Consider the following 25920-nt stretch of genomic DNA (forward strand, 5'->3'; position numbering starts at 1 on the left):
TTGGGTATAGAGAATGGTGACAGTTATACAACACTGTGAATGTATTTAATGCCACTGATTTGTACACTGAGGAATGATTAAAATGATAAATATTATATTATGTAGATATTTTTTACTTTCAGGAATAGACCTCAAGTAGCTAAAACAATCTTAAAATAAAGCAAAGTTGGAGGCCTCACATCTCCTAATTTCAAAACACATTAGAATGCTACAGTAATGAAAACAGTGTAGTACTGCCATTAAGACAGGCATTTAGACAAATGGAACAGAACAGAGGACCCAGAAAAGGTAAAGTGATTTTTGACAAGGGCACCAAGACCACTCCATGGGGAAACAACAGTCTCTTCAACAAATGGTGTTAGGAAAACGGGATATCCACATGTAAAATGAATGAAGTTGGATCTTTACCTTATATCATATACAAAAATTAACTCAAAATGAATTAAAGACCTAAAAATCCTAAAAAAACAGAGAAAAAGCTTCATGACATTGGATTTAGCAATGATTTCTTAGATATAAAATCAAAAGCACAGTCAAAAAAAGCAAATATAGACAAATGGGATTGCATGAAACTTAAAAGCTTCTGCATTAAAGGAAATAATCAAGAGTGAAAAGCAACCAGTGGAATGGGAGAAAATATTTGTAAATCATATATCTGATAAGGGGGTTAACATCCAGGATATACCAAGAACTCCTACAACATAACAAAAAAATAAATAATTCAATTAAAAATTGGCAAAAGATTTAAATAGAAATTTCTTCAAAGAAGATACACGAATGGTTAACAAGCACATGAAAAGCCGATTAACGTCGCTCCTCATTAGAGAAATACAGATCAAAACCACTATGATATAGCATCTCCCATCCATTATGCTACCAAAAAAAAAATGTTGGCGAGGATGTGGATAAATTGGAATCCATGTGTACTGTCAGTGGGGATGTAAAATGGTACAGCTACTATGGAAAACAGTATAGAAATTCCTCAAAAAATTCAAAATAGCACCATATGATCTAGCAATCCCACCTCTGGGTATATATCCAAAAGAGCTGAAATCAGCATATCAAAGAGATATTTGCACTCCCATATTCATTGTAGCATTATTCGTAATAGACAAGAGGTAGAAACAATCAAATGTCCATTGAAGAATTACTAAAATAACAAAATATGTTATGTGCACACACACACAATGGAATGTTAGGCCTTTAAAAAGAAGGAAATCCTATCACATGCCACAACATGGATGAACCTTGAGAACATTATGTTAAATGAAATGCCAATCAAAAATAAGACAAATATTGTATGATTCCACTTATATGAGGTATCTACAGCAGTCAAATTCATAGAGACAGAAAGTAGAATGGTGGTTGCCAGGGGATGGAGACAAAGGGAAATGGGATATTGTTATTAAATAGGTACAGTTTCAATGTTGCAATATGAAAAATTTCTAGAGACCTGTTACACAACTATGTAAATATAATTAACACTATTAACCTGTACATTTAAAAATCTTTAAGATGATAAATTTTATGTTATGTTTTTAACCACAATTAAAACATTTTATTTTTTAAAGTTTTCAGGAACATGCTGAGTTAGAAAAAAGACAAATGTTAAACACAGATGGATTAGCATAAATCCATCACCACTAGCAGAAAACCAAACCAAAGCACATGCTTTACTGAGGTTGAGTATATCATTAATACAGATGCCTTATAGCAGAGAGGATAAGAGAAGACTTTACAGACAGACTGTATGGGGTTTCCATCCCAGCTCTACCACCTCCTAGCTGAGTAACTTCAAGCTAGCTGATTACCTTCCCTAGGTCTCAGTTTCTTTATCTGTAAAATGCAAAGAACGCTAGCATCTTCCTCACAGGGATGTTATATGGTTTAAATTAGTTTGTACAGATGTAGCACTTAGAACAATGCCTGATACTTCTTGACAGCCACTCAATAAATAATGGCTTGTATGATCTGCAATGAACGATATGCTCCCTAAAACTAAAAGGTCCCAAGAAAAATAGATGATGCGTTACTTACAAACAAATGGGAACTTTACCAAGACTATGGGTTACTACCAATAGGTCATAATTACAGGTATTGTTAAAGCTTTAGAACAGCAACTCTAAATTTAGATGATGTGCGATTAGAAAATCAAATGATCCAAAGCACTCTAAAGAGGGAATAACTTTCAAGTCTTGGAGTATGTAACTAGCATGCATTATAAGGACCTGGCACACTAACAAATAATTAATTGTGCTTTACACAAAGGTACTTACAGTTACTTTAAATTTAAAATACGGATTGTTATGAAATCTACCTATCAGAACCAGGAAAAAGGGAGCATGGGTGAGGAGGGAAGAAAACACAAGAAAACTAAATTCTCATCTTCCATGATAGGATTGCCCCTGAAAGGATTAAAATGTCAGTCAGTACTGCCTTGTTATTCAGAAATGTGCAGATTAATACTGAAAGAAATGTTTATGATTACCTATGGAAAGCTAGAATAGGGAATAGGAGGGAGGGGATGCAAAAGACTATGTTTTTAAGTTATTATAAGCCTTATGATAATATCTGACATGATAGGATGTATGTGTATATTTAGACAAATACTTTAACCTATTTTATGCAAATTAGAACTTCTAAGACACCATTTTTTACACAGACTGGCAAATATCCAAAATTATTATACACATTAGTAGTAAAACTGGAAAAACATATCTAAATGAGAATGTAAATTTATATAACACCTATGGAAGAAAACTAGATTAGATATCAAAATTTAAAATGTATATACTATTTGATTCAGAAAGATAATTTCTAGGAATTTACCCTATAAGCATATTAACAAATGTGTAAACAGATATGTTCAGTTATCTAATACACCATTATTTCTAAGAGAAAAGATTGGAAACCATCTAATTGTCCATCAATAGAACACTAATTTAATAAATTATGGTTCACCCATACGAGAAGATACTATGCAAATGTTTTTGAGAGGAGAGGAAGTTCTTCCTATATTGATATAGTAAGATACAGTGTTCGATGAATATGATGGGGGAGAATATATTTATATATACATATTGTATATATGAAAGGATAAACAAGAAACTAGCAATAGTGAAAATCCATTGACAACTGGGGTAAAAAAGACTTTTCAATCTACATTCTTTTTGACACTAGAACTATATAAACATCTTATCTGTTCAAAAAATTTTAACACTTTTTAAAAGATCCCTTCCCAGTAAATTAAGTCAAAGCTGAAAACCCTCTACTGAATCTAAATATTTATTCTAACTTAGAAACCCAATCAATAGGTTCAAGAAATGTGTCAATAAGAACCTACACCCACTAACTCTCTACACCTATAGAACTACAACCAAAAACAAGAAGATGAGAAGTTCCAAATAAAAACTTTTTTTCTAATTTTTAAGCATTTTGGTTGAGAAAGTAACCAAAAGTTCTTATTTCACACTTATCAGTTTGCCAATAAATATCATTCTCATTAGTTTTATAAAGGAATATGAAAAAGAAGACGGAAATTAATCCACTGATATAGTCTAAAAAATAGGTACAAAAAAGATAATTTCCTTCAGTCAAAAAAGTGAACGTGATATTCATTTTAATGAATTTAAAAGAATATTCATGTAAAGTCTATTTTCTCAACAAATGTCTTTACTTATTGGCATTAACTTTCTGATCCATATGCCACTCTAATCTCAAAACTCTCCCATAATTATAAGGCCTGATAACCATAAACATATTTTGGAACATGAACTTTTCATTTAGAAAAACCAATGAATTCTTTTTTACTAATAAAAACCTTGAATTAGAACAACATACAATTGAAAATTGGAACAAAATTAAATTTCTCAAAATTTAAAGTACATTCTAAGTGGAAAATCAGAAACCATGTGATACCACAACTCCTCTTTACTACTATTAAAAGACACAGGACCCTCCAAATTGCTAAATGTTAGTCATCAGTGGCAGCTGTAAGTGTGGGCGTAGAGGGGGCTCAAAAGAATCAGAGTAGGGTTATGTATGTTTGTCTCTTCCTATTTCATTGCTAACTGGGTATTTAGCATTGTCTGCACCCCTCCTCCTCATGCAGATGGCTGTACCCCAAACCCAATCAAACCAAATTATCCTCAGCTATATAAATTCTTCAATAATCATTTTAAACAATACTGATCATTTCATCACCCCCCCCCACACACACACACACATATATAAACTCCATTCCTCCCATCTCCCCAAAGTATAGAGGCACAAGCAGCTCATGGTAATGGAGGGAGCTATTAGGCAAAAACAAAACAAGGCAATTAAGAACAACTTTATTCATTGATTCCAATCCTTAAAAGGAGATTCCCTGTATATAGAAAGTGATTTCTAATACCTCTGGTAACTTAAAAAACATTATTAAATTGATCAACTAGTATTTAATGTGAATCTACTATGTACCACATACTTACGATAAAAAATTATGCAAGATGGAAAGTATTACTCAGTCTTTAAAAGGAAGGAAATTCTGACATAAGATAAAACATGAATAAATCTTGAAGACAGTTACAGCCCTCCTGGATAATAACCCATTCCTTTGGATGTAGTATCTGTAACCCATTCCTTTGGATGTAGTATCTATCTTATCTCTTCAAAAACTGTCCTCAATTTTAGTGTAGTAAAACGCATAAATAAGCTTGGGGAAAACTTTTTAATCTAGGAGGAGTATATATTCATTGCTTCAAGTCTCTAAGAGTTCTCATTCCACTCAAAAAACTGTAGTTGGAAGATGCAAGCAAGACATTACAGGGTATAATTAATGCCAACAAGATGAAGAACTCTAATCAGCAAACTCATATTTAATATATAATAAGGTTGATGAATAAATGTGTATGTTTATTTGTTTTAAGTGAAAATAAAATGCTTTATGGTATGTATGTATCATTTTTATCTCTTGCTTTAACCAATTTTTTCAATTAACAATAAACTATATAAGAGAATAGTAATGGATAGAAAGACTTCTATAAAATCAAAGAAAACTTACTCTAACAACTTTTAGCAAATTAATACTATCTACTAGATAAAGAGAAAATATTGTTAACAGGTATACTTACTAAAATGGCAAAAGAAAAATCCAACTGACCAAAGCTGGGACTGCTGTATTTACAAGAATATGCCTCTGGTGCCATATTAGCTATTATCATTAACCAAAAGGATAGCATGGCGACCCTATCATGACATAGTCTGGTTAATATAATGGATGTCTTAGAAAAAAAATGGCTGCTAAAAGGCCTACAGGGGCCTCAAGAACCAAGGCCTAAGTATCGCCATACTGGAAAAACAATGGTCTGAGTTCTCTTGATAGAAAAAAACAGAAAAGAGGCTTTTGCTAATAAATTTGTCTTGAGAGTTAAACTTTTAAAATTAAAATTTCTTTCCAGAATATAGTATTTAAATATAGTATTTAAAATCTCTTTCTGGAATCTGATACAAACCAATGAGTTTCTCAGAAAAACAACAAAATTCATGTTATACACAAGCCACTAGTTAGACTGAATTTAGCTATAAATAAGAGTTTATCAGATTTCTTTAAATCCATTAATTGAAAGCATTAGAGAGCTCTCCACGATGGTATTTTAAAGCTTCTTATTTCATTCATTATTCAACTAATATTCATTGAATGCTTACTACATTCTAAGCCTTGTGGAAGCTGAGTGGGCAGGTGCTGCTATTTCAGATTCAGGGGAGAATAATAATATATCAGAATACAAGAGTTTAATGTGAGAGCAGTTTATGGAAAAGTGGAGGCCCAACCCCTCAACTATTAAACTGAGAAGTTTAACAATGAAAGAATGAAAGAAATAGGGTATCAGCCACAGTTCTAGCAAGGCCAAGAAAAAGGGGTTTTACTCCCAAAATAGGTATACTTCATTTGAATACTTTTTCAAAAAGGAGAAGGAAAGATCAAACATACTTCCGAGAATAATACTTGTAGAAATAGAAAATAAAGGAAAGATAGAAAGGTAATCACTGGAAATGTACTTAGCAATTTCATACACATTTTCTTATTTAATCATCACAACAACCTTGTAAGGTATAAGAAACATACCTTTGATACAAGCAAAAAAGACAAGAAGAAATATAGAGATAGAAGGGAGAACGTGAGGGAGGTCATACCAAATTACTGTAATTGTTTGGTAATGGAAACAGAAGGGGAGAAAGGAAAGTTTGAGGGCTTAAAAGGAATAAATAAGAAAACTAACATTGCCTACCATGTGCTAGGCATGTTATTTCCTTTACATATAAACTTCATGTAATCCTGTTTGGTGTTTATTATTCATTTAATTGAAGAATTTGAGATTGTGAGAATTTCCCAAGCTCTAACAACTGGTGAGTGATGGAGCAGTGATACAAACCCAGGTCTAAAAGACTACAAATTCTCTTTCTTTCCACTACACACACTGGTACTTCAAAATCAGATTTGTGCAAGGGAAAACAGACCATGAAGCAGCAAAGGTCCTGTTAAAATGAGACGGCATCAATTTGGAGTAGATAATGCCAACACTGTGCCCTCTTCTTCCTGGGTTCAACCACCTGGGTAAAAAGTATTTAATACTGGGAGGTTGCTAAAGTTGTAACAAAGTAATATATATTTTAAGAACTAAAATAGGACAGGAGAGTTTCACTTCCCTTCAAATTATTACTACTATTCTTTACTAATTAAATATCTACAAAATTGTGGGCCCTAGGTCCTCTTACAGAACTTGCTACTTAGCCATTTGAAGCTATAGTTTAAGTATTTATCCAAACTTCAACTCTCATTTGAGAAAGTGTTCTAATGTCAATGGATATACCAAAAAATATTCACCTAAGAATGGCTTTTCTTTCATTTTGAAAACCAATTTTATTTACAGGGAATAATAGTAAGGCCTTAAGACTAACAGACATTGGATTGTTGTCAAAAACCAGAATACAGTCTTGTTTATTCTGTCCTTTTATGATACTGGAAAATTGTGAAAAACTCTGAAATGGACCCAAAAAATCACTTGGCATCTTTAATGAAAAACTAGGTATTGTATAATGTGCACTCTTCCTAGTTACTTGATTCTATGGGGTTTGTGTCTTACGATCTTTGAATTATTTTCTTTGAATTATTTTACTTATAAGTGTAAACTGTAGATAACTGATAGCAATGCATGGGATTCTTGTCCATCCACAAGCAAATAGAGTCTGTCCAATAGAAGGAGGAATGATTTCCCAAAGGTCAAGTGGAAAAAGCCAGTTCTGCATGGATCTGTAAATACATTTTGGTACTCTTGATCCTAAATATGTATAGAACTTTGAATTCTCCTTTGAACTACTTTTACCATCTTACTAGTTCTCTTATCAATAAATTAAATTAAATCTTTTATATGTGTTCATTTTATATCTGTATGAAAATCATGATTTTGCCTTTTAAAAAAATCCTTTAACAATGAATTTTATACAACATGTAGTAGATACCATGGAAGATGAAAATTTAAATGCAAAAGCTTAGGGAAGAAAATATCTTTTATTTATTTATTTTTTGGACTGTTCCATTATTTTATTTTTTTAATTAAGTTTATTAGGGTAACACTAGCTGATACAATTATATAATTTTCCAGTGTACATTATAATTTGACATCTGTATAATCTATTGTGTGTTAACTACCCAAAGTCTAGCTTCCTTCAGCTACCATATATTTGACCCCCTTTAACCATCTACCTACCCCCTCCTCCTCCGGTAACCACTAGTCTATAGACCATGTCCATGAGTTTCTGTTTGTCTGTCCTGTTCATTTGCTTTTAGGTTTATATCCCACATATGTGATATCCTGTGATTTTTGACTTTTTATGTCTGGCTTATTTTGCTTAGTGTGATTACCTCGAGGTCCATCCATATTGTCGCAAATGGCAGTATTTCATCTCTTCTTATGGCTGAGTAATATTCCATGAACGGAGCATTTTAGATTGGAAATAATCTCCTATCCATGTCAATCATAAATTCATGCTACTATAATTCTTTAAATAAATGCATAATGCCTGCAGCATATTATGCATTAAATATTCTAAAATATAAGTTTTCATCTACTTGCAATTAACTTAAATAATACTAGCAGATCTAAAAGCATGAAAAGTTAACTCTCCCCTCTACCCCTAAACCAACAGGAAACTTTTGGGTGGTAATGTGTCAACTGGAAGGAAAGAGAATGCAGATAAAGAAAACACCTATAAAAGGTACCGAATGTTAATCCCAAAGGGTATATTACCTCTTCCAAGTTGCAACTGAAGGTAAAGAACTGTAGTGAGAAGTCTTCACCATTTTTAGTAGGTCAAGATGGATATGTATTGTCTTCCTCCTTGGAAATGTAACTCATTCCAGAACTTTCATTTCTGCCTCTTCTTAAGGTTCTTACACCAATACAAATTATTAACATGTTTTTGTAGGATCCTATCAAAGCTTTGTAAAAGTATTTTTCAAATATCAAGCTGAAAAAATAACTGAATCATTTAAAATAAAAATTAATAAGCTTTCCCTTCTACCCTCAATTCAACAATGTATAGATCTCGACACCAAGAAAAATAAAACAGGTAAATGGTTAAATACAAGCATTTCTTCTTTCTAGAAGTGGGAAAAATAATACGGCAGGCAGCTATTTTTATAACAACTTCCTACTCACTAAGCTATCTTCAATTTTAAGATTATTAGAAAATTTGAGTGAATCTCTCATGTTGTACAAATCCTGAGAGAAAGGTAAAGAAAAAAGCAAAATGGGATGAAAAAGAAAACAAAATGGAAAGAACACAAAAATGCAATATTCGCATTGCTTGTTTTTCCATTAACAAGTAAAGCAAAAACATATTCATTGCCACCTTCTTCTACTTAGAGAGAAAAGGAAAAAAAATAACACAACTGCCTCTACAAAACATGTATCATAAAATACCAATTTTTTTGTTTTTTGAATATTTCACTTCCAGAGCCAGATCACTACATAAGGTCAGGCAGTACAGTAATTCTAGAGACCATTCCCTAATGCTATTCAAAGACTCTTATAACCCACTTTACCACCTGCACTAGCGTTCCCACATTTAAAATGATTTCTATCACCTACTCCTTTTCAAAATGTCCCTTAGAAGAATCCTTGAAGGCATTAAGAAAGCTAGCTAAATCAGTGGACAGTGTAAATGATAAATAGGCATACATACTCTTTGAGCCTTACAAAACTGTTACTCATCAATTCAAATCTAAAAATGATAGAATTTTTAAGAGTTTGAGATATTTTTTTTCCTTTTTTCTTTTGTTTTCTCATTTGGGATAGAAGCACCATTATGCCTACTCTCTCATAAAAAAGTTAAAAGAATGTCAAGTCCAAAACGTCCTGGTCCTACCTTTACTGAAGAAAAGCAGCGTTTGCTACTGTTCAGTCTCCTTCCACAGTGCTTGCCAAATCCATTCTTGAACATTAAATGAAGGTAGGGGATCTTCTACCTCTACTCCCATGAATAGGGAAGAGAAAGCCTGACCTAACAAAGCAAGACTCACTACATTTTAGCTTCCAAAACTTTCTGATACGTGTGAGGCATTTTCTGTTTTAAAACAAGTTTGCAAAATCTTTGATCCTACTCCAATCAAATGGTAGTCTAATTCTCCTTCCCAAGAAGAGAATGAAATAGAAGTGACACTGAGCAACCTCAGAAGTTAGGTTATAAAAGGTAATAAAACTTCTGCCTGGCGTTCTCCCAAGCAGCTTTGGAGTCCTGAACCATCATGTACATATCTGGCTACCCTAAAACCCTCATGCTGGAGAAGACTATGGGATGAGGCCTCGCAGGGTTAGAGAGATGTCTGAAGAGTGTTAGCTGTTCGAGTCTTCCCAACCCAGCCATCAGACATGTGAATGAAGAATGCTTGAAGATCATTCCAGGCTCAGCTATCATCTGCCTCCAACTGAGTTTCTTAACTTTGGTGAGGAAGCCTCTAAAATGATTCCAGCCCGGCCATCATCTGATTGCATACACATGAGAAATTCTGAGAAAGAACTGCCTAGCTAAACCTACACACCGAAACCATAAAAGAGAAAAAGTTTGCCTGTTTTTATAAATAAAGTTCTAATGGAACACACCACACCAATTTACTTACATATTGTCTGTGGTTGCTTTCTCACTACAACAGCAAAATTGAGCAGGTGTGCCAGAGATCATATGGCCCAAAAAGCCTAAAATATTTACTATCTGCCCCTTGACAGCAAAAGTTTGCTGATGTTTAGCTTAAAAGAAAGTGAGGAAAGTGTTACTGGGAGCTGAAGGAAAGGAGAATTTTACTAGAATAGTGGAAAGTTTAGTAAAGCTGTCACCTACAGTAACGTGGAAAATAGAAAATATAACTAATGAAATGATGAATCTGGGTAAGGAAATTTCCAGGCAGAATGTCAAGTGTCAACCAGTTGTTTTTGTTTGTTTGTTTGTTTGAGCTATGTATCATAACATACAGGTGGAAAGAGATGAGAAGAAGAAGAAATTGTTCATTTTCAAGTAGAATATAGAAGAAATATAAAGGACTTGCTAAGTCCAAAAATACTCTTTCTTATTCCTAGACTCTCCATCTAGCTAATGTTTCTCGAATTAAGAAATGCCCTCTGGGCAAATATATCAAAACCAAGGCGGTATCAGAAAAACATGGCCTAAAGACTAAACTTTTGTTTAAACTAAGGGAGGGCAAACTTTTTCTGTATCTGGTCAGATAAATAAATATTTTCGGCTTTGAGGGTGATATAGTCTCTGCTGAAAATTCTTTTTTTAAAACAAATGTAAAAACACATCATAGCTCACTGGGGAGTTTGCAAAACCAAGGTCACTCTGACCTTATTCTGACCTTCTCCCCTGAAGTAAGTCATAAAACCCTTATGCTCACATGCCTTCCCTATACCTAGGAGTAAGGTACATCCTTATCCACAAAGACAATGAGACACAGAGAAGAATCCTAACAAGCAGGCCTTGCTAAATTTCCCCAGTTTACACACTTACCTCATGCTCCTTAACCTATCATATCCCTCCATGACTGTCTACTCTTCATCAAACTCAGCATGAAAGTACTCAGGTTTAAATACTTCTTCAGGTCTTCATTTCCTTATGAAGGCACCATGTCACATAAAACATATTAAATGAATTTGTAGTCTTTCTCCTCTTAATCTGTCTTTGTCGGTTTAATTTTCAGACCCAGCCAGGGACCTAAGAGGGTCAAGAAAAGCTTTTTCCTCCTCTACAGAGCCTAAGGTAGAAGGGCTTATATCGATGTGTAAGTGTGGCTTTTGTCTAATAGAGCGAAGCCTTGAAAAAGATTCACAGTGAATTTTATGTTCAGAAACACTGTCATCTTAGACTAAAAAAAAACAGGGATAGTACAAAATGAAGAGAGGCTTTTGGGACCGCCGCCGCTCCCCCACCCCCACCCCAACCCCCACCCTCATACAAACACTCAAACATCTATAGGCAGGAAACTGGCTGAGAAAATGACTCAGCTGCAAACACTATATATATATCATGGAAAAGAATTATTTAGAAGGCAAAACTACAAACTGTGGAGCATGGTTCCTGGGCAGTATGGCTGATCACAAAACTGGTAATTATGTGCCTAGCTGGACTGCAGAATTGCTTTGGACCAGTGCCTATGGTGTTTCTTACATTTTTATTTATTTTTGAACATGAATGTCTATAGTGGTTATCTTATGCCTATCCATTGTTGCATATTGGGTAGGCTGGCTATAGGGGGAGATAATGTGCCTCTTGAGTTTACAAGTCTTTAAAGTGAAAGCAATGATACTCAAGGACCTACACACAAAGAACCATATCCAAATAGCCTTATCTGCTGCACCTGGATCGGATTTAGATGACAAGATCCTGGACCTGAAGCCTGAGTCTGATGCTGTACTAGATAAGCCCTTGCAGGCCTTCAGAAGTGATAAATGTGTTTTGCATGTAGGAGGAATGTAAATAATTTGTAGCCAGAGGAAAGACTGAGGTGATTTTGAAATATGTCTGCATATTCCTCACATTCCTCCCAGCAAGAGGTAAAGTCTAGTTCCCTTCACTTTAAATATGGGTTGGCCTTCGCGGCTCACTTCTAATGAACAAAATGCAATTTAAATGACGCTAATCCTAAATTTAAGTCATAAAAGACAATACAGATCCTTTCCAGTTCCCTTACTCAGAACAAGGGCTTTTGGAGCCCTAAGCCTCCATGTACAAAGTCTGGCTACCATTAAGTCCATATACTGGAGTGACTGACTACACAGAAATAGAGACGTTCAAGGACCCCCCCCCACTATTCCAGCTACTAGCTATTTGGACTTCCCTGCTCAAGTGCCAGACATATTAGTCTGGAAAGAAGCCTTAGTGATAACTCCAAGCCTACATGACTATAAGTGCATGAGAGAATTCATGCAAGAATCACTTAGCTGAGCCCAGTCAAAACCCAGAAGCATGAGAGTTTTATGCTAAGTTTGGAATGGGTCTGTTCCTTAGCAATAGATAACTACAACAACATAACTGGAGACCCAGGTCTGAAATGCTAGGAGGTCAAACTTAGCCTGCCATTCTATATTATCGACCAAATAACATCAAACAATATCATTATGCTCACCTAGCTCCTTCTTCCCCCAGCTAAAATATTTGATTTGACCATGGTAAAAGATATTTGTATGATTAGCATATATATAATTATATAACAACTGTTGTTTCAAATTGTACACTAGTCTGTTATTTGAAATCACCTATATTTACACACACATACATACACACTGTCAATGATTTACTACTTAATAGCATATGATTAATTTTATAAATATTTTTTAAATGACTAAGTAATTTAAGACTGGTAGCATACTACCTCTTCTACAACAGAACACTAATTTGTAGTGTTTTTAAATGTGTATATATGTGCAGCAGAACTAGAATCATCATCACTAATAGATAATAACCACTATTTCTAAGGTCTCTTCATTTTTAAACATCATGATCTAAGTTCAGAGAAAATAAATCTTTTGCATCTGAAGATATACAACTCAATGTGTTTTAATTCACTGAAACACGGGGACTTTAATGTTCTAGCTCTTAGAAGAATAAAAAGAATTTGATGTTCATAGAGTATAAGTATAGTTAAGCTCAACTTCTGTAGAGAAACTGAAACGGCAGAGCAAAGAACTAATTGGCCCCAGCAAAATGGCAGAAGGTACTCTGGAATAGGAAGAACAAGGAGGCCTAAGGTCAAAATAACTTACCCTGAAAATGTAATTACTTTCTCCATTGTATAACCACTTCCAACTAGACATTTTAAGGGAAAAAGCCTTAATCTTTATGCCACCGAATAACTAAGACATCCTAAATTATTTAGCAACATTTTAATTAACCTGTCCTAACTTTTTCCTAGATTGGTGAATGTTTGACTTTTTTAGCAAGCAAGCACTGAGAAGGAAAAATTAAATATAATCATAATCAGTTTGAGAAAAAATTTTAAAGAATAAAATGTGTTGTGTTCTACATATAATGCTGGTGTGCAAAAGTTTATTTAACCCATAATATGGTTAATTTTAAATAATAGGTCTGGGTTCTGGGTCCTGATAGCAGAGAGCCATCTAGTACAAAGGGAGGAAAAAAGGTTCTCTGTTGCTCAGAGGGCAAAAAGTTTAGTCTCTATATAAATTTTGAAATAAGATCACCACAGAGAATTCACGACTACCTAATTCTTCCTTTCTCATTCAAAAGTCCCAGTTTAGCAATAAAACCGACTTCAGGTGGCTGCTGGACTCTCCTCCCTACTCTCTTTGCCTGGCTAATTCCAGCTTATCTTTCAGGTCTTTGTTCAAGTCACTAACTCCAGAATGTGCACTCTTCCCCTCCCCACCCTATCTGAGACTACTTCAGTGCTTTTACTATAGGCTTTCAAAGAACTCTCACTACTTCTATCATAAGCATTCACATTAAATTCTAACTTCTTGTTTAATTGCCATTCATGCTAGATTGTAAATCCTCCTAACCAGGAACCTATCTAGTAGCTCAACATGATATCCCGAGCATCTAGCCCAGTGCCTAGCACATAGTAGGTGCTTGTAAATATCCCATGAAATCAATGAATCTACTTAATAGTCGAGTCTCTTATCCAGCAACAACTTTTTCAGGAAACTGTCAGGACACAGGTCCTTGACTAGGTTCCACCCTTCCAAACAGTACTTTATTCTCCCCTCCCAGGGCATAGGTCAAACTCTTTTCCTCTTCTAACTCCTCTTTGTCGTTGGCCATATTTAAGGAATCTAAAGCCAACCGGCCCTGAAACCTCTTCCCTTCCTTCTGTTTCCAACCCTAAAACTAACCCTCCTGAATTCTTTATTGTAATCTTGCTGTCACTCCCCCAGTAAGCTAATAACAGCATCATTTACCAGTTTCCACAATATTTAAGAATAGGGTACTGAAAATATCTAGATGTTCTACTCTAAGTTTTCAGTAGGAAAGGGGAGAAAATAGAGGCAGGGCAGGTAACCAACCAGGACTAGAACAGGGAATTCTAGTTTCCGAATATCTGGATTGAGAGCTTTTTACTCTAACACCACTTTGACTCCAGGAGTAGAGAGCTAGTAACAGAGTTCCAGCACCTGCTTTTCTTTCCTCCAGCCTCTATACCAGCATCGGCAGAAGAGTAAAGGCAACCCCTTTACTCTGCAGTTTCCTCCCATACCTCTAACCCTCATCTGCTTACACTGCAATAGGCACTGAGACACAAAGACTAACCTCATGCTTATCTCTACCTCTCCTTATATCACTCATTACAAGAATTCCAAAGACTCGAGAGTCATTCCAAATCCTTCAAACTTTCATCCCCCTATGGCTAAGTGCACCCATTTCAATTCTTCCTCAATTCCTGAAATCTTTCCACCATATCCTGAGACTCATCAGCAAAATCCCCTATATCTCCAAGCCCTTGTCTGAATGATCCCTCCACCTTTCTGCTCTAATTGAAATGCAATTGCTCTGAGGCCACTACTCTCTTCTATGGTCCTATTAGTCATTGTTTTCTCTCCCACACCACTTATACTAATGGGCCTGGGAGTAGAATAGATAGGTATTCACCTTGTACCTCACTTCTGCTTCCAGAGTGTTCCCTTTTCTTCCTTCTTAAAAAGTTCCTGTCAGACTATAACCCTGCCACTGCCTCAATACTTCTTTGTTAACACTCATCTGGGTATGCCTGGGTCACCTCTCAAACCTCAAAGATTCTACTTCCTACTCCACTGGCCTGTCATAATTCAAGGCGACTTCAGTGTTCACCTAGTTGACTGTTGTGATACCCTGTCCTCTCTGTTCCTTGACCTCTTCATATGCAATGATCTTGTCCTCTACCCTAAATTAGCTACTCACTCACTTAGTCAAAATCCAGAACGGTGCAATATAGTAACTACAGTCCCTTCCCAATCTCCATTTCATGTGCGCCCCCACTCTACACTACCTATCTTTACAGATTGCTCCTTCAAGCATCCCAACTCCAACAATACTTTGACCCCACCAGGACTTCTAAGCCATTCTCATGTCCTCATTTCCCACTTTAGCTTAGAGTTTAAGGTCCATCATTACAATTACACTTGCCTGGGAAAACACCACCCTCTCATATTAAACAACTAAACCTATGTTAAACAACTCTGTCAAACAACTAAACCCTTTAGGGTATTCAAGGGACAACTGCAAATTTGAAACTGATAGGTTATTTTATATTAAGGAATTCTTAAATTTTTTGGTATGGTAATAGTATTTTTTTTTAACAAGTGTCCATATCTCTTAAAGATACAATATGAAATATTTATGCATAAAATACGATGTCTGGGATTGCTTCAAAATAATATGGAAGGATAGAAATGGGTAAGGGTACACATAAAACAAGATTGGCCATGAGTTAATATTTGTTGAAGCTGTGATGTATACATGTACTTTTGTATATTTAAAATGTTCCCTAATAACATGTTAAAAACAAAAAATACAACTGTCTCTCTACTCTATGCCTATACCATGCAGTTAAACAAGGCTTTGAAAACACACATGTACTAAACAGTCTCATTTAAAATTCACAATCTGCTAACTTCAAATGGTCTCTTAACTCAGCGTGACAGTACTACAAATTTTGCCTATCCATTCATTCTTCCACTCCCTTATAGGTCAATTTCAAGTCAGTTCCTCTCTCTTCAAGCCATCAATACCTCTCCCCAACTTCACTCCCAGCTGCTACATTCCTTCCATTTTCTCATTGAAATAGGAAGCAATCATTAGCACTATCAGCATCAGTTTTCATTTGCCTTGTCTTCCTTCCTGGTATTTTCTGTGGATGAACTCACTGCTCCTGTCTAAGGCTAATAATGCCTCCACTTGGATACCAGATCCCAAACCCTAGTGCCCAGCCATTCCTTATTCTCCCTTCTACATCATCACTGTTTCCCTCTCTACTAGATCATCCCTATCACCATTATATAAACACACTCTTATTTTCTCCCATTTTAATTTTTTTATTGAGGTGTAATTGACATACAACATTATGTTCCTTTCAGATGTACAATTATTTCTCCCATTTTAAAAGGCAACTCTTAACTCCAATTTCCCCTCCAGCTATGTATCTATTTCTCTGCTCTCCATGATAGCAAAACTCCTAGAAGGAGCTATGTTCATTGTCTCCAAATTCCTTTTGCTTCCTGATTTTTCCACCAAAGCTTATCCTCCTGTCAAAATCAGCAACCACTTCTAAACTGCTAAATCTGATGGTCGATGTTTAGTCATCATGTTATTTGCATATCTGCAACATCTGCCACACTATATATATTTTTCTTTTGTCTAAACATTCCTTTCCCCAGAATGTAAGCTCAGTGAGGATAGGGATGTTTGTTTTGTTCACAGCTACATCTCTAACACCAAGAACAGTATGGAACATGGTACCATATTTCACTGATTCTAAGATGCCTTTTTATTTCATATTTTAACATCCCTGAAATCCAGACACAATTGATGACATCTTATAACTGTATTTGTTTCTTCCATGTATACATCTTATAACTGTATTTGTTTCTTCCATGTATCTATAACACTACCAACCTGAACCAACCTTTAAATAGTCTCTGCTTGAGATTTCTGTACCACATAGGTAGTGTGAATTTAGACTTGAGAACCAGTTCAAACTCCCAAGAAAGTTTTTACCCCTCCTAAACAATATTTTTTGAATGTCTACTTGTACAAGCACTCTTCTAAGTGCTGAAAATAATAGTGATAAGCAAGACAAAGTCCCTACTCTCTGATACTTTACATTTTAGTGAGAAACTGTGATAAATGCCATGAAAAGAAAGCTCAGGATGCTAGGAGATAAACAAGGATGGGGGTATGGGGGCAGGGGCAGACCTAAATCAATCTGAGGGGTCAAGAAAGACTCAGGAAGTGATAACTGAGATAAGATCCCAAAGATGAGTAGGCAATAATAAAGGAAGAAGTGGTGATGCTGAAGACTATTCCAGACAGAGGGAATAACAAGTATAAAGGCCCTTAGTGAGTGGGAAACTAGGACATTAGGGAAAATTGAAAGCCAGAGTACTAGACAGTAGTAATGGTGCCAGAGGAAGCAGACAACATAGGCACTAATATCTAGAGCAAATAAATGATGACTGCATTGGGAATGGATCATTAGGAGTACAGGAGTGGAATTTGGGAGCTCACTGAAAAGGCTATACAGTAGTCCAAAGATGAAGCTAAATGATAAACAAGAATATGTAACCCAGACAGATGCCTTAATGCCTAGGAGTTGCAAAGGAGTCTAGGCCCTGTGCCAGGCCCACAAGTGGGAGCTGGGTATAAATTCAAGAAACACAAAGGACTACTCTATACATGAAAAAGGATATAGAAACACTCAGATCACTAACTGAAAAAAGAATAAGCACTGCACTTAGGCCTAGAGATGGAAAAAGTTACTAAGAAAATGGAACCTCAGGCCTGCACCATTCAGCGATGTGGAGTCTAAACTCACCCTATACATGTGGTACAGAAACCCCAAGCTGACATTTCATCATAAATTAGGTTCAGAACTAAAGAATGAAATAGGAACACAGCAGAAGCAAATGAGCAACTACACAGTAAAGATGCTTCCACAATCTGAGATACACAGGACTTAAGTTCAAAGTTTAAAGAAACAGCAAACGCAAAGAAGCAAACTTCCATGACGAAATCGGCTCCTGCAGCAGAGACCATACCTTAAGAATATAAAATAACATTCTGAAAAAGACATTCTAAAAGATTTAAAAACAAGATGGTGTTCCCCCTAAGATCAGAAACAAGACAAAGGCTATCTAATCTCACCACTTCCCTTCAATCTTGTACAAGAGGTTCCAACCAGCATGATCAGGCAAGAAGTCACATATAAAACAACACATCACTATCTTACAAAACACTAAGAAAAAACTGCCAATTAAACTATAATCAATTGGAAAACATCACAAATTCAGAGATTAAATGGGGGGGAAGGGGAGAAAATATGCGCCTTAGAACTAATTAAATACTCTATATAGTTTGTGTATATACACATAGTAAAAGATTTAAAAGCATTCAAGGGCTTAATTGACACAGAATGTTATAGTGGCTAGCCCTGGGAAAGGAAGGAGGGCAACATAACTGCCATGTTTTCTTTTTTTACAAATCTGATCCCTAAACTATGGTCTCTAAATACCATTTCCCAATAAAAGAAACCAGGGATCCTTAAAGAAATGGCTGATTCCAGATTTATGGAAGGAAGGAAATGAATGAGCCTGGGGCATTTTCTTGTGTCTAAAAGCAAGAAAGCTATCAAAAACTACTGAGGTCTTCTTAATGACACAGGAGCCTACTTAAATGGGTTCCCCCTAGACTACGATGGGACAATATGAACACTGATAAGAATAATGTCTACAAAGCCTGAAAAATATTAAATATCTAAAAATCCATTAATCCATAATCGCGCTCGTACAAACAAACAAACTCATTGCTCATTTTTAGAGGTTAGTAGGGAACTAATGCATGTCATCACTCTAAATATTGAGGAAGAGAAAGAACCAAAGCATTTATTCTGCCTCTCCTATATAAACCATATTTCAGCAATCACCAATGGCTGCTAAAAACCATTAGATAAAAGGCTCATGGAGAACTTTTAGACAAGAATGGATCATGTTGACAGTACCCAAATCAACTAATCAAAAGAAAGGAGTGGGAAGGAAAGATGAAACTAAGAATAAAAAATTGTTGATAACTGCTGAAGCTAGATGAGGGCACGTGGAAGTTCATTATATTATTCTTTCCACATGTATGGAATGTTAAAAATTTCCACAATAAGAAAGTAAATTTAAAAATATGAAGCAAATTGGCATAATTAAGATAAGACAAAGCACTGTGGTGAGTACACAGGTGTTTCTATATTACATTAGTCCCCCCTTATTGGCAGGGGGATATATTCCAAGACCCCTAGTGAATGCCTGAAATCATGAACAGCATCGAATCTTATATATACTATGTGTTTTTCCTATATGTACATACCTATGATAAAGTTTAATTTATAAATTAGGCAATTTCATGGATATGAGATTTGTTCTCACTACAGATTTTAGCAATCTCAGCATATAATTCTTTTTTCTTCCTTAAATTGAGTACTTTCACCTTTTCACTTAAAGAAAGCATTTAATGGCTTTCCTTTGGCATATATGAATTGCCAGCATCACTACTCTTGTGCTTTGGGGCCATTAATAAGTAAAATAAGGGTTATGTGAACAGAAGCACTGAGATACCATGATAGTGGATCTGATAACCAAGACGGCTACTAAGTGAGTAACAGGAGGGTAGTATATATAGATAGCATGGATACGCTGAAGAAAGGGATGATTCACATCCTGGTCTGGATGGAACTGAGGGCTCAGGATTTTATCATGTTACTCAAAATGTCACATAATTTAAAAGGTATGAATTGTTTATTTCTGGAATTTTCCATTTAATATTTTTGGACCATAGTTGACCATGGTTGACAGAAACCATAGAAAGCAAAATCATGGATAAAGGGAAGTGCTGAACTCTCCATTTTTATCTGTGCATTTGAAATATTTCACAGTAAGCAAGATGTATGGTAAAACTAAAATACCAAACAATCAAAACAGACAGCTATTTAAAGTATTCTAAGGTTCTTGTATTGTTCAGAAAGGCAGAGATATTAATTTTAAAGTTCAGTATGTACACATGTTAAAAATTCTAAGGGTTAACTACTAAAAAGAGAAATAGAACATTCAACTGAAAATCAGTAGAAGAAAAAAGGACTGTACATATAGCAGAAAATGAGTAAAACGCATGGTAAAAAAAATGAGTATAAACTAAAATGGCAGAAATAAGTCTAAAAGTATCAGTAATCACATTAAATATAAAAGATTAAACATGTCAAAAGGCAGGCTTTCAGATTTATTTTTTAAATCAACTAAGTACAGATTACACCAAGATGCACTTAAAGCAAAATGATCCAAAAAGGTATCAGACACAATAAGAATTAAAGCAAAAATCATTACTATGCAGTCATCAAGACAGAGTCCACAGGATTCACCGAAGGAGAACCCCTTCCCCTAGTGAACATACCTCCCCACCATGGACAGATACTTAAGTAGAAGGTCCAAGGACTTAAAATAAGAATATCCTTCTTAAAATCCTACCATTTCCAACAACTGGATGAATCTAGAAGACATTGTACTAAGTAAAATAAGCTAGACACAGAAAGAAAAAAACTACATGATCTCACTTATATGTAGAATCTAAACAGGTGAAATATACAGAAGTAGAAAGTAGAATGGTGGTTACTAGGGGCAGGGAGGTGGGGGAAATGGGGAGATCAGGTCAAAGTGTACGATGTTACAATTATGTAGGATGAACAAGTTTAAAGATCTAACAACAACATAATGATTACAGTTAATAATATTCTATTGAATATTGGAAATTTGTTTAGAGTACATTTCAGGTACTTGCATCACTCACAAAAAAAGGTAACTTGTGAGAAAATATGTTAATTGCCTTGACTACAATAATCATTTCATTGTGTCTGTGTGTATTAAAACATCACATTGTATATCTTATATATAATTTTTTGTTTAAAAAATTGTTAAAAATTAAAAGAAAAAATGTTCTTCCCAGGTTCTAGTACTCCTCAACTTTCCTTCCCTCCCAGCACTTACATTCTCATCTCATCTGCCTGCTGTCAATCAGATCTAACCTCTTCATGTTATCTCTGTTTACACTGTTCATCAAAAGAATCCCCAGACTTGTCATATTCTAATCTCCACATAGTTTTACATATCCCCTCCTCTGTCCCCCATGTGCCACCTCTCTCCAAATTTTGAAACCTTTCCATTGTGCCCTACATTTTCAACCTCTACTCTGATCATTCCCTTCAACTTCTAATTCTAATTGAAACCTGGTTCTCCCTTGAGGCCATATTCCTCTGCCTCACAGCTTTCAAGTGGTGAAAGCTATCTTTCCCCACTCTTCACATCACTGAATCTGCAAGTGAGGGGTGTGCCCTTACTCCTCACTGATGATTCCAAATCAGTCTCCTTCTTTCTTCCCTAAAATACCTCTACTTTGAATATCATGTGAAAACTCTGTGTGTCAACTGGACTAAAAGACGAGATGCCCAGATACCCAATGTGGGTATCATCCAATCCACTAAGGGCCTGAAGAGAACAAAAAGAGGAAGAGAGAATTTGTTCTTACTCGTTCATGTGTGTGCGCTCTCTCTCTCTCTCCACCCACCCCACCCCCCATCTTCTCATGAGTCAATCCTTATAATAAATCTCATTCTAGATATATTAGATATAGATGTAGACGAGGGAGAGAGCGAGGGAGGGATAGAGCTATCCTATTCAACCTTTTTCTCTGGAGAACCCTAACACTGTGATTCTCTACGACACTGCTCTTGTCTTAAGACTCAGTGATTTCACATAAATGATCTTTCTAACACCCCATTTCTCTGAATTCCTTGTCTTCAGTGATCTTCGCCTTCATGCATGCATCCCATGAATGTCTCCACGATCTCAATTTCTGTATCTTACTGTCTGACCACACACAATCTACTACTTTATAGCTCTGTCTTTCATACACCCAAATTCCAACACCTTTTGATCCCATCAGAACCTTCAGTTCATTGATTCTACCATCTTTGCACCATCTCTTAGCCCTCCTCTCCTTACTTTGTTTAAATTCCACATATATTATCATAATCACTACCTTGCATATATCCTCTATTCTTTGACCCTCTTGAGTTTTGTTCTACTATCTTGGTTAACCGCTTTCTGGTTAAATCCACTCCAAACATACACTCCTGTAGCTGATTGTGGCTGGAGGAAAAAACCATACTGACTAATCTTACTTTAAATGCATGACCACAAACCTCAAGGGGCCCTTAATGCCACCCAGCAATCATAAAATATTTCCCCGCTGCAGTCATTTCCCTACTCTCCTGAACAATTTCACACCTCCTCTCTCCACAAACCTCCATCACCTCCTCCCCACCCCTCACTCTCAACTGAGCATTTTGATTAATTTACTGAGAATATTAAAACAATCAGAAGGAAGCTTTCACAAACTCCTACTGCCAAATCACTCCACCTACTTGGTGAATGGGTTTGAGATATATTTTGAAGATGACATCAACAAGAATTGGAGATATATCCATTGTAAGGTATTAGGAAGAGAAAGGAACCAAAGATGACTTTTAAGTCTTTACGCAAATATCACTTACTCAGCAAGGCCTTCCCTTACCACTTTTCTTTTCTTTGCCCCACCCTTGCCATCACGTGCACACACACAGTCACATGCTCACAGAGTATCCCTATCTCTTTTTTTGTTTTTTGTTTTATGTTTTTTTCCAATCCCAGTTGACACCAACTGAAATATTAAACATTTTACTCCTTTGCTTAGCATCTGCATTCCCCTGCTAAAATATAAGCTGCATGCAGGCAAGGATTTTTATGCTAACTCAATCCTGTATATCAGACAGATAGTAAGCACCAATAAAACTTTGTTAAAAAATAAAATGATTCTGGCATGAGCAAATAGATAGATGGGTGGTGGTATCATTTAAACAGAAAAAGTATATCTTTAAACTGTGAAAAATCAGTCTCTGTACAAAGGAGCTTACAATTCCGTGAAAGACACTGAACCATAGGATTCTATGATTTGTAACTTGATAAAAACAAAAATTAAAATATTCTATGATCCCATTTGTATCAAAAATGTATGCATTTATATATATACACACACACTTGCATATACACACAACACATAAGTATACATTTCTAAAACTATACAGAAAAAGTTCTGGAAGGAAAAATACCAAACTGTTAGCCAGTAGGGTAAGAAGAGTACTATGCATAGGGAATGAGATTGACGAGAGGGTAAAGAGATGTTAGCTTTTCGCTTTTATACATGTTTTACAACAAGCATATTACTTTTGTAACTTAAAAAACAGAGAGCATTTTCTTCTCAAAAGGAAAAAAAATTAACAGAGGATTAATATCCAGAGTGTAAAAACTTCTATAAAACAAAGAACCCGATTTAAAAATGGGCAGTGTATTAAAGTATATAGCTGAAACTTATTGGATTTCGTTAACCAATGTCACCATAAATAAAATACTAAATAAATAAAAAATAAAGGTAACTCCATTCAAAAAAAACAATGGGCAGTATACAAAAAGACAATTCACAAAGAAATATAATCAATAAACATATCAAACACACTCAACTTCACATTTAATCAGGAAAATAAAAGTGTTTTAATTCATCAGATAACAGCCAATGTTATAAGTGCATAAGTTTTTTATCCACAATAACTGGCAGGATTGTAAATTGGTAAAGGTTTTTATGAAGTAATTTAGTGAGCAAGAAAGTAAATAATATTATAATCCAAAGAACAAAATAAATATCCATGAGTCCAAAGTGATGCAAATAAATTATTTAATAAATAAATGGGGGACAAAGTACAAGTCTCCTTGCAGAAATGTCTAATTAATAAATGTAGAATGAGAGGAATGGAAAATTACCATTAGAATACCACAGTAATAACTGCTGCAGGCAAGACCCGCTGATGAATGCTAAAATTAATAGGTGGAACTTTTAAGAGAAACAACATATTTGCATAGCCTCAAGGTATCTCCCTAAAGTATTTATTTATTACTGTAGAGGTTTAAACATGTGTCCAAACTCTTTGAAACTTCTCCCTCCAAGAGACGGAACTTAATTCCCCTCCCAGTAACTGTGGGCTAGATTTAGTGACTGGCTTTTAACAAACAGAGTGTGGAAAGAGAAAAGCAGAAATTTTACAGTAAGGAAACCTGGCAGACACCACCTAGGTTAACATGGCCAGTAATAAGACATATTGATATCTACCCCCTGATATGATGCAGTGAAAAGGGCACTTAATCATTGTGGTCTTCTTCCCCAAAATCCATGACCTCTGTTTGGTTATGAAAAAACATTAGACGAATCTGTATTTAGGGATATTCTACAATGCCTGACCAGTACCTTTGAAAGTGTCAAGGTAGTGAAAAAGACAAGGAAAAACTGAGAAACTGTCACAAACTGGGGGACACTAAAGGGACAGGATGGCTCTCTGCAATGCGGCATCCTGAACTGGATCCTACAAATTTTTAGGACGTTGGTGAAAAAACTGAGGAAATCCAAATAAAGTCTATAGTTTAACACTATCATACCAATGTTAACTTAGTTTTGATAACATGCACTATGGTTATGAAATATGTTAACATTAGAGGAAGCTGGAATAAGAGTATATGGGAACTCTTTGTACTATCTTTACCCTTCTGCATATCTAAAATTATTTCAAAATAAAGGTTTTTTTTAAAAAAAGCAATCTGGCAGTATTCAACAAAATTTTTAGAAGAATATATGTTTTCACCCAGCAATTCACTTCCAGCAACCTAGAGAAACACTCACATATGTCCAACAAGAATATAAAAAAGTGTTCATTGAACCATTGATCAGGAAAAACAGTGTTTTAATTAATCAAATAATAGCCAATGTTGTAAGTGTGTAGGTTTATTATCCACAATTAGTAATAGGAGTGTAAATTGGTAAAGGTTTTTTTTGAAGTAATTTAATGAGCAAGAAAGTAAATAATGGATGTGTGTGTATATCCATTAATTGAGAAATGGTTAAATAAAATAGTATATGCATATTATGAAACAAATACCATGCAGAGGTTAAAATAAATGATCTGTACATAATTGATGTGAAAAAAATCTCCTATACATATTGTTACAGAATATATAAAAATCATAAAAATAACCGTACAAAAAATGTTTTACATAAATATGTAAATGTAACTAGAACAATCTGAAAAGGGCTTATAACAAGATTACCTCTGGAGAGAGGAATGTTTTTGAGGAGAGTTATTATATGAGGACAAACATTAAGAATCAAGGACCTTTCACTTTTCACTATATGTATTTCTGTAATGCATGAATTTTTTTTCAATATTTAAAAATTACTTTGCAATAAAAAAGGAAAAAATAAGCAATTCACACACTATAAAAAGTCTTGTATCAGCAGAGAATAGCTGTGGAAAGATAAAGAAGAGAAAGTACTATCAGTGATTGCCTTTGGGAAGAAGAACTGAGGAAATTGTTTTCGCCATTTACTACTGTACTGTTCAATTCTTTTACCATGTACATGCACTGCTTTAAAAAAATTAATGTGCATTTTTAAAAATACACTAAGATAAGTACTATTATGAAAGTATGTAACAGATTTAAAAGCCCAAAAGGAGTTTTTGGTCTGCCTGAGAGACTTCAGGAAGGCGAGTCACAATAGACCTAG

The 25920-nt window shown here is 35.1% G+C and overlaps 1 protein-coding gene across 5 annotated transcripts in view; it reads right to left on the reverse strand.

Moving 5' to 3' along the window:
* SPATS2 (spermatogenesis associated serine rich 2) overlaps positions 1 to 25920 on the reverse strand; it is an 87826-nt gene that overhangs the window by 49875 nt on the left and 12031 nt on the right. Inside the window, exon 1 of one of the 5 annotated variants that reach the window (XM_016151786.2) lies at positions 8292 to 8766. The exons of the other annotated variants lie outside the window; for them this stretch is intronic. The gene's annotated coding sequence lies outside the window, so the exon portion shown is untranslated. Of the gene's footprint in view, positions 1 to 8291; positions 8767 to 25920 lie in introns of those variants that run through there. 5 annotated transcript variants of the gene reach the window in all.

This window comes from Rousettus aegyptiacus, unplaced genomic scaffold (genome assembly GCF_014176215.1).
Source record: "Rousettus aegyptiacus isolate mRouAeg1 unplaced genomic scaffold, mRouAeg1.p scaffold_m13_p_2, whole genome shotgun sequence".
In the NCBI taxonomy this organism is placed as follows: Eukaryota; Metazoa; Chordata; class Mammalia; order Chiroptera; family Pteropodidae; genus Rousettus; species Rousettus aegyptiacus.